Source organism: Peromyscus maniculatus, chromosome 11 (assembly GCF_049852395.1).
Source record: "Peromyscus maniculatus bairdii isolate BWxNUB_F1_BW_parent chromosome 11, HU_Pman_BW_mat_3.1, whole genome shotgun sequence".
NCBI classification, from domain to species: Eukaryota; Metazoa; Chordata; class Mammalia; order Rodentia; family Cricetidae; genus Peromyscus; species Peromyscus maniculatus.
In genome coordinates, this window is record NC_134862.1 from 14,045,636 (window position 1) to 14,056,627 (window position 10,992).

At 41.3% G+C, this 10,992-nt stretch overlaps 1 long non-coding RNA gene across 1 annotated transcript; it reads right to left on the reverse strand.

Moving 5' to 3' along the window:
* Positions 1 to 1,467: 1,467 nt before the first annotated feature.
* Positions 1,468 to 10,725, reverse strand: LOC143267756 (uncharacterized). The gene is made up of 2 exons (XR_013043179.1): positions 10,480 to 10,725; positions 1,468 to 1,742 (listed from the first exon to the last, which is right to left on the reverse strand). It is a non-coding gene; the product is annotated as an uncharacterized LOC143267756 (long non-coding RNA).
* Positions 10,726 to 10,992: the final 267 nt, after the last annotated feature.

A 10,992-nucleotide genomic window follows, 5' to 3' on the forward strand; every position in this document is an offset into this window, starting at 1 on the left:
CTTCATTGGAAAAGATACCAGATGAAAAGATGAGAGCTGGGCGTGGTATTGTATGCCCTTAATCCCAGTACTTGAGAGGCAGAGGCAGGCAGATATCTGTGAGTTCAAGGCCAGTCTGGTGTGCAGAGTGAGTTCCAGGACAGCCAAGGCTACATAGAGAAATCCTGTCTCGGGGGAAAAAGATACCTGCTGAGAAAGAGTGAGGATATGAGTTCAGATCCCCAGAGCCTACATAAAAGCCAGACATGGATGCACATGTCTGTAATCTCAGTGCTCCTAAGGACAGACTGAAGATAGTGACAGAAGCATCCTTGGAGGCTCACAGGTCAACTAGCTTGGCATGCAGAGTAGCAGTGATGCCTTTTCTCAAACGAGGTGGCAGGTGGAGATCAACAGGTGGAGTTATCCTCTGACCTCCATGCATGTGCTATGGCACAGAGATCCCCGCCACTCCTCCACACACTCACTTAAATGCTCAGTTGGTATGTGGAAAGCAGCTATGTGTCATAGTTGTAAGGTGCAGAGTTTTCTGATTCAACTAGAGCTAACACTAATCAAGCAATTTAAATCTGCTTCATTTTCTGTGACCAGAGACTTCAGAGAAAAACGCAGGGTCTTTCCCTCTCTCGTTCTTGTTGCTCTTGTAATGTATGCTTGTGCTGTCTCAAGTAAGGACCTCGGGCCTCTGCTGTGATGGTGCCCTCTGTCCACACTTCTTTTCTTTCCATCTGTTTCTACTGTGTTGTTACCTGTCACCTTTCTTTTCAGATGAGTCTTCTGTTGGTGCCTCTTCTTTATAAAAAACATGGGGATGAGTTTACGTTTTATGAAATCTGGTAATATTTTCTTTTAAAAGGCAAGTTTACTTTATTGACACTGACATAAGTGATGCATCCACTCTTCCGACTTTACATCTCTTTGTTTGTGTGTGTTTGTTTATGGGGAGAGTGCACATGATACAGTGGTGTATGACTAGCAGAGGACACGTGGCAGAAGTCAGCTCTCTCATTTTGCCTTGTGGGTTTGGTGTTTGGACTCAGGTTGTCAGGCTTGGAAACAAGAGCCTTTATTTGCTGGGAATCTCACTGGCATCATCACACATTCCTTTTCAGCAAATAATTTCAACATTTTATAACGTATTTTGTGATATTTTTAAAGAAAAGATTTATTTTACTTCATGTACATGAGTATTTTGCCTACATGTATAGATGTGCACCACGTCTGGACCTGGTGCTCTCAGAGGCCAGAAGAGGGCATCAGATTCCATGGAACTAGAGTTACAGATGGTTTAAAGCCACTATAGGAGTGCTGGGAAGTGAGCCCTGCAGGAGGAGCAGGTGGTCTGAATGAACTGCTGGACCATCTCAAGTCCTGTTTTCGGTTTTCTTACTTAAGCATGCACTTACACCCAGCTTGAGAGCCTGGAAAGCTTATGCTCTGCTCTCAGGATTTTTCATTAATATGGTATAGTTATTATTATTTTATTCATATAGTAGTAATATATTTAACCACATATTCTTTGATTATGAACTTTTGGCGTACTGATTAATGTTCTCCTATAAAAGATGAACTAATTAACGTCATATTTCTTTTTGCTGCTGTTTTCTTCTTTGACCTGACTCCTGGCCTTTATCCTGTTTCTTTGCTCCTCACAGAGGAGGCCCACATGTGGTACCTGTGCACTTTTGGTAACACGGGTCTGAGCATGCCCCCCAAGTTCTCTCCATTCATTGGGCAGGGTTCTGTTAGAAAAAAAAATAAGGAGAATGCTAATTCATTTTTAACAGCAGGGTTTCTATACTTAGAATTAAACTCTTTAGACACTGTCAGCAGGAATAGAATCCTTTAATTTTCATTTTTGTTCTTTTGTTGTTTTCAATTGTATCTAGAAGAGAGATTGGAATAGAAATGCTGTTGTCCTCCATCTTTAATTAGCAGCTTCACACTGTTAGATCACAGCCCTCTAGCTGCCTGTCAACTTTCTCCCATAGATCAGACTGCACCTTCTGCAACTCACTCTGGGACAGAGTTGAAAAGAAGCTGTGGTGTCACCTTTAACCATTCCTTCCCACTGGTGGCAACTGCAGAATTAGTTTATGGTACCACCTAGTGCCTATCACTGTGCACATGGACCAAGCCAGGCTAGGCCAGGTGGTCTGAAGTTTGCCTACCCACTTCTGAAAAATCTGTGGGAGCCAGAAACTCCCCTTGCTCTCTGAAATCGAAGGACATCTGAAATCTCTCTTTCTTGTCAAAGCTCCATTATAATGGTTTATGGCCTTGATGCTCTCTCCCATGCTGCTCTCCCACTTTAAGGACTAATCATGGTTGCCTATGACTGCAGGGCTCCCCACCAACGAAGCTCATATGGAGAGTAAATTCATATAGGTTCCTTTCAATGACCCTGCATTTAATTTAGTTTTTAATGTGTGCTAGCTTTTGAAAATAAAAAGTAAAAAATAAAACTAAGATACAAAACTAAATTTTCAATTTGATATGGACTTTTTGAAAAACATAAAGAAAAATTATTGCTAAGTCCACATTCTTAGTTATCTAAAGTGTATTATCTGATTTTTCTCAACTTTTCCAACAGATAATTTTATTTGGGAATTTTCAATTAACTCTGCAAACAGAGTCATCACTGTTAGGGTCCTGGAGAAGTCCCACAAACGATCACCATCCACATTAGCAAGAGTATTTATTGTCTCAAGAAATATTCCAGCATGCTGGGGCAGACCATTCTACACACAAGCAAAATGGTGACAGCCCCGAGAGGAGCTCCTTTTAGATATAGCCAAGGAAAGGTCCTAGAGCAGTTAGGTGACCTTTGATATGATTGGCTTAAGCAAGTGGCAATCATATTAGTATGTTATATTTGGCCAGGGCTAGTGGGGGTTGTCTAAGGCTACAGTTTTTCCATTTTGGGGCAACCTGAAGAAGTACCAGGCTTTGTCTTTATTTGGTTATTACCTTGAGCTTGCTGACTATGGCTCAGGCCTGGCCTGACCTAACTGATAATGCATGTTCCAGGCCTCCTTGTCCTTGCTGTTGTGGGTGTTGGAGAATGATTGTCCTTTGTTTATGGCTCTTTCAGAAACTGATTGTTCAGTCTCAGGAAACTGAACTTGAGGTCTGATCTCTGAGAGAAGACTGAGCAGCCTGTTATGGTGTCTGCTTGGTCCTCTCTCACGTGCCATTTAAAGATGAAAAATAACAAGATTGAAACTCAGAAAGATATCTTGTCCCATTACTTTGTGTTTGATTGGTTAAAAGTTGTCTAAAGGCTATGGTTGGAGGATTCTGTCAGACTAGGTTGGTCTTTGTAGAACTAGTAAAACTCTCTAAAAGGCTTACTTAAAATTCAACAGACTGGTCCTACTGAGATAGCTCAGAGGGTCAAAGCACTTATCATGCAACTCTGGTGATCTGAGTGTGATGCCAAGATACCCATAAAAAATACACAGATGTGATTATACACATCTATAATTCTAGCACTCCCACAGAAAAATGGGAGGTGAGACAGGAGAATCATGGGGAAGCTTATGGGCCAATTGGTCTGGAGTACACAAAGTATCAGAAATCATACAATAGTAGGTGGAAAGAGACCCAGGATATGCACACACCTGTGTAACACACACACACACACACACACACACACACACACTTTTTTGTTCAGCATAAACCCTTAAGACACACAGAACTGTGAAACTAGACAACTCAACATGAACAAACACTGACTTCAAAGAAGCCAGCCTAGAAGTTACATTTTTTTTTGTATGAAGACAAGGTGTCCATCTATGGCCAGGCCTGGGCAATCATGGACAGCTCACAAGGATGGAGTTTGTGTGTAGCTGAATGAAGGAGGCCTTCATCATTAAGCTGAAGAAACTAAAAGCCAGATTACTCCTCCACTAGGCAAAGCAACAGGTTTTCAAGCCAAATTTCCCATCTGTTTTGGAGATTGCCTTCGTCACTAGGGTGTTGCAGTGTAGTGACACAACTCTTTTTCTTCCTCTTCAGCTGTTTTTGTTCTTGTGTAGATACCCACTTTTATGTTAGTTATAAAATTACTTGGTAAGATAAAAATGAAATGATGCTCTTTTTTAATAAACCCGTGATGGCCACGATGGTTTCAACAACATTGATTGACTAGCCCATCTCTTGAATCCAGAGAAATCTCTAGAAATGCCCTTAACACTTCTCTTCACAATACCCGTGGTGACGATCACTGTGTCTCAGAGATCATGTCTTTCTTTTCCCCTCTACTGGCTTGTTATCTAAATTGTGACCATTTTGTAGGTGAGTTGTCCTTTGACCATGTGTAGGACATTTTGAGATGCCTACAGGAAGGACTGACACTTGATAGCCAGATCACCTGCCGTCAGAAATGTAGAAGCTAGTTTATAAAGAACATTAAAAACTTCAAAGCCACCTCCCTGGGCCTATTTCACTTTTTAACGATCCTAGCACTTGGGAGGCTCAGACAAAACAACTACAATTTGAGGTCAGTCTGGGGTATAGGTAGCAAGAAACCTCATTTCAAAAAATGGTAAAGGTTTAAGAAAAGAGTCTGCTGTGTGGAAGGACTGAGGAAGGCTCGTGCAGAGAAGCTGTTGACACTCAGTTCTGAATGAGACAAAGGGTCATTGGAAACAAGGAACTGAGGGGCTTTTTCAGAAATCAGTGTAAAGAGACCCAGCCTGCAGCCATGCGGACTCCCTGTCTGGTGCTCTTTTTCACTGCTTCATTTTGTATTTGAGCCTTAGATGTTTATCAAGAGTGAAAGCAATGTCTCTGGAGAAAAGAAGGTCTAAAGTCACCAGTGAATCAAACATGAAGACAACTTAAAATGAATCCCTCCATTTCTCTCTCAGGGCCAGAACAGACATTCTGATGCCCTCCTTAAATGACAAAGCCAACTTAGAAAACTATATATCAATGCCCAAACTGTAGGGGTTGGGGGTGGGGGGATTTGTATCCCATGGTGAGAGTTATTTAAAGTCGTTGAGATAATAAACCCTTCATTCTCATAACAAGAATGAGATAATGAGATGTTAATCCTTCCAAGATTTAATAGATTTATTATTGTAATGAGCTACACCCGGCAGCTTTGAACTGTATGTAAAAGCATATTAATCTTTTGACAGATGTTGAGGGTTTTTGTCACTTGGTCTGGGTGTGTGATTAGAGAGTTATAGCTGAAGTTTCTCATTAGAGTTTTCCTTATGGCATAGCAGAATATTGAGGATAGCTCTCTCTGTCATCCTGAATTTATTGAATTCAACTATGGGAATAAAACTTTGCACAGCAGAAATATGAGAAGCAATGATGGAGGAGATTAAGTGCTGTGCAGGTTCGGTGATGAACAGAATTCAACAGAAACAGAAGAGGTTCTTATCTGCTCCTCATTGTTTGCAGTCTTATGAATTCAACAGCCTTGATAATTTAAAAAATATATTCTGAACACCAGCTTCGTGCCAGGCATGGTGTTGATGCCAGGAATGAAGGGCATTTGGGATATGCTTCTGCCTTGGAAGATCTCAGTGTGAAGGGCATATCTGGGAGAGCTGACCACAGATTTCCGGCTTCACAAGGGGAAAAGTGAGCACCAGGTCTGCTGGACCAGGAGGCTCGGCGTGGTGGAGAACTGTTGTGACTGAGATAGAAGAATGAGTAAGAAACTCAGCAATTGGTGGCTGCTAGGAGAGTCAGTTTAGGGATGCAGCCCATGAGAGGCTACCCATGCTTTGGCAGGTGGTCCTACGCCTGTGCACATACTAGCATCACTGAGTGAACTCAGTGAGATTTTATAAAAGTGCACATAAAGTTGGGAGGGGAAAATGGACATCAGAGGATAGGGGAAGAATGAAGGTGGAATTTTTCAAAAACACTATGTGTGTGTGTGAAATTCACAATAGAAAAATCTGTAATAGGCTGGACATGTGGTACATACCTAAAATCTTGGCACTTCAAAGGTAGAGGTATGAGGATGGGGAATTCAAAGCTAGCTTGGAGTACATGAAATCCTCTATCAAAAAAGTAACAACAATAACAAATTGAAATAATTTTGAAGCTGGATGTGGTAGTTCACACCCATAATGTCATCACTCAGACAACTGTGGCAGGAGGATCACAGATTTGAGGGCAATTTGGGTTACAAAGGAAGCTAGATAGCCTATCCAACCTTATCTCAACGTATATAACCCAAACCCTATACCTAAATGGTCATCTTCAAAATAGTACAGATTTATAGAGGAACCACTACACACTTGTTTTCTCTGCCATATCATGTAAGCTGATAACAATAAAAAATTCTGTGCTCTACTCTAATTTGTATACTGTCACCTAGTGCTGTCCCTATCACTTATTTTGTGTTAAAAACATTTATATAATATATACAGAGATACTAGAGAGAGAGAGAGAGAGAGAGAGACAAAGAGAGACAGAGACAAAGAGACAGAGAGACAGAGAGACAGAGAAGGAGGCAGAAATTGATCTAAAGAGTGGTAGAGACTGTGGAGTCTTCAACAGAAAGAACTGATTGTAGGTGGTCATTGGTGATGTATCCTGCAGGTGGTCATTGGTGATGTATCCTGTAGGTGGTCATTGGTGATATATCCTGCAGGTGGTCATGGGTGATGTACCCTGCAGGTGGTCATGGGTGATGTACCCTGCAGGTAGTCATGGGTGATGTATACCTCTGCAGTATATGTTTGCAGTCATGTTTGGCCATAATACAATGCAAGCAAGATCTTTTTCACATCTGACTCAGTACACATACATATAACCTAAGCAATTCATTGTGAAACAAGTGTTAGGCTTCCATACTTCAGCATCAGACCTTGCAATGGCCTTTTTTACTTTATTCTATCTTACATAATTTAAAATCTGATTCACCAACACTTTGACACTATAGAAAAATACAACACAACAAAAGAGTGAGGATAAGTGGCTGACAACTTGACAAGAGAGAAAAAGTAAACTCATGGGCAATGAGATGGTAAAGGAGCTAAGGAGTATTAGGAACATTGACTGAGGGTTTTAAAATCACCAAAAATTGTGACAGAGGCAATGAAGAAGAGAAAGACAGTGATCTGGAGTCAGAATCTTGAGGATATGATGGAAAATGACCAGGAAGAGAGCAGGAAACCGTGCTAGGAGAGAGGGTGAGTTCTACAGCTGACAGGATGTGTTTCAGAGGAGTTAGAAGTCAGCATTAGCTGCCTCTCTTGTTGCTATGACAAAAGCACTGTTCCCAGTCTGAGGGTGCTGTCCAAAATGTCACTGTGACAATATCTGGAGGCAGATAGTCACAGTGCATGCTCAGTCAGGAGTCAGAAAGAGGTGACAGCTAATGCCCAGCTCTTTTTCCCCTTTTTATTCACTCTGAGATCCCAGACATGGAATGAGTCTGTGTTTAGGGTCAGTTTTCCCATCTCAGTTAACCCAGTCTCAGCTTTCCCATCTCTGTTAACCCAATCTAGAAAATTCTTATGTATGTCCTAGGTGATTCTAGATCTATGTCAAGTTGACAATTGATATTAAGTATCATAGGGTTTTCAGTGAGCCAGAAGATTGTCAATGAGAAACTATGAAGAGCAAGAGCGAAACTGTCCTATGTTGTAGGAGAAACAGTTCATACTTGAGATGGTTTCAGGGGATACAGGAGCCAGGGAATGAAAAGTTCCATAAGGATGAAGGATGAAGTGCATCAAATGTGTAGGGTAAAGGGAGAGGACTGGGAACATGTTACACTGTTATCAAGATTTTAGGATCAAGAAAGGTAAGAGTTTGGGTCAGTCAGGAAATATGCCAAACCTTGAGGGTGTCAGTCTCAGAGATTTGTCTTAGGTTTCTCAATAAGACCATAATACAGGTACAATGTGCCACATAGAGCTCTTCTGGAGAGGGCTAAGCATTCTATGTAAGTCTTTTGAACAATATGAATAATGGAGTCAGGGAGCATTCAGGGGTGTACGTGACTGATGTTTTTAGCAAGAGTAGGTGAGGGAGCATAATGGAAGGGAGAGTGGAAAGAATTTAGGAAGCAGGTGATGGAGAAGAATGTTGAGAAGTGCTGTCTTTTGGAAGTGGCATGGCTGTTGTACTCATAGACCCATAGCATCTGTGGTTGCCTACACAGGATCTGCACAAGATCAAACCACCCAAAATTTTAGCATAGATGGGAAGGAGCTTACCCACTCCTAACAGAGAGGCTGTAGACAGTTGATTGCTTCTTGAAGAGGGAGAATCATTCTTCTGTGGTACAGCCACTGCTAAGTTGTTCATGCTCCAGTGCATTATCCCATGCCCATGTGCATGGTGGTAGCTTTAACTGGACTTTGTGGATTATTAAAAAAAAAGACATGAAGTTGGGAACTTCCAGAGGAAGTTGAAGTGGGAAATGAAAAGTGACTAAGATCACATTTCTATGTATACATGTATGAATTCTCAAAGAATACTTTTTTAAGGGAAGGTGAGGGAAAGAGGTAAGGTAACATCTCTACCCTTTCTATAAACAATGGTAGTTCAGTGACAAGCCATGAAAAAATCAATCCCCATGGGAGTAAAGAGATGCTTTCTATTTCTAAGTTTTTGTTAGAAAGTAAGGGTATCACCACAGAGAGGGTAAAATCTCACATGGGTTTTGAAGAATGAAGTCTACACCCTGTTATCAAAGCAGAGCAAAGTTGTCCAGGAAGTGAAGGAGCTCTTCAGAAAAGACAGAGCTAAGAACCAGATTAGCAAGTAGAGAGATCGAAGGGCCTCCTGCACTGGGATGAAGGCATGCTAGACTAGCATGTGTCTGAATCTCTTTTCTGTGGTAAAGCTCTCAGAGAAAAATCAACAAGGGGGAAGTGAGTGTATTCTGGCTTACAGTGCAGGAAAGTCAAGGTGGCAGGAATTGAAGCCATTGGGCCACATCACTTTGTAATCTGGAGGCAGAGAGCAGTGAATAGATGCTAATACATAGCTCCCTTTCTCTGCTTAGATAGTCTAGTACCCCATCCTGGAAATGCTGCCAATCACAGTGGGTGGGTCTTCCCACTTCAACTAATGTAATCAAGATAATCCTCCACCAGCATGACCAGAGAGGGTGATCTTCCAGGTGATTCTAGATTCTGTCAAGTTGAGAATTACCACTAACACCAGCTCTTCGAAGATCTTTGTTTCCTTTCTTCTTGTTGGTATTTTAGGAACCTGTGAATCTGATGGTAGATTCCTTCTTAGGGGACATGGCTTATACACAAGGGTTTCACCTGAATAGGTCCACCTTCTATGAGAGAGGACCAGAGCCACTTGTTCACAGCTTTTTCTCAGCAAGTGTCCCAGCAGGGTGACAGATTCAGAGAAGGAGTTCCTGCATTATGAAGACAATGATTGGACTGTCTTTGGTAGTTTTCCCTAGGCTACTCAATCATCTGTCATTCAATATTCTACTGAAGACTCACTGTACAGCATTCAACAAGGGAGAAAATTGTGCCACTGAGAAATCTTCCTAGAGGAAGTGAGACCCAAGCTGGGTCTCGTCAGTGGCTTAGAACTAACTGAGAACGTTAATACATTAGTGTGCCTGCATTAAGATTAAAGTAGTAGGCCAACTTTAGCATGATTTTTAAAGTATAGAATATTCTAGAATATAAAATATAAGTTAGAGAAATGGCTTGGTGGGTAAAGCCTTGCCAAACAGGCATGAAAACGAGCTTGGATTTCCAGAAACCATGAAAATTCTGAGGTGTAGGTAGCACCAATATGTAATTACAATGTTCCTAATGCAAGATGAATGGGGTATATGGAGGAAGTGAATCCCCAGAAACTCACGGGGCATCTAGACTGGTGCACACAGTGGCAAAACAATTAAGAATGTTGACTCAAACTATGTGGAAGGCAAAGACTGACACCCAAGATTGTCGTTCGCACATACACCATGTGTGAACATATGCATATCTACTCTCATACACATAAACAGTGTAAACACATATCATACACACAAACAGTCAACACATATATCATACACACAGTCAACACACATATCATACACACAGTCAACACACATATCATACACACAAACAGTATATACACATATATTACCCATAAACAGTATATACACATATCATACACACAAACATTATATACACATATATTACCCATAAACAGTATATACACATATCATACACACAATCAGTATATACACATATCATACACACAAACATAATAAACATATACATAAAGAAAATATAATCCAGTTAGGAAAAGCACCATTTTCTGAAGAATTTGCATGATGGATGGTTAATGTCAGAGTTCTCCAGGGAGCACTATCACTACGTAGAGGGACGGGTGGCTTATGACAGTCTCCATCAAGAGGTTCTGTTAAACTTTTCCTGGGGGTGGTGCTGATGGAGAACTGAAGTCTGTTCACCCTAGATAAGGAACTCGTGACTGACCAAATGGATGAGTCCATTGATTGGGGTTACTTACCGAAGTGTGGAGGATCTTAAACAGTGGCCTCACCACAAAGTCCCACCCCATCATGGGTGATGGCCTCATGGAAGCTGCATCAAGAGCACCCCTTTCATTAACCGCCCACTTTCTATACACTTTAACATTTCCCAAGCCTGCTGAGGAAGGGCTAGAGGGAGAGTCACAGCTGACTGTCACCCAGCTCCTTGTAGCAGCATTTACAGCTCCATTAACATCACCATGGATCTAGCTATCTGGTTTTGTTCAGTCATAGCAACCATCTATTGTTCAGTTAGTTGCCATGGTTACCAAACAGAGGCAATCTCTTCTCAAAAATGGCAATGGGTTATCATGCCATGCCCAAAGGGGGCAAAAAAAAAAAAAAAAAAAAAAGAAAGAAAGAAACCCAAAACAAAACAACAACAACAAAAAAGCAAAACAAAACAAAAAAGTAAAATCAGGAGTAACTCTGATGTCGCTTCCTTGAGGAACTTAGGTTTTCATAGTCTCCCTCTGTGACAGCACCCTCAC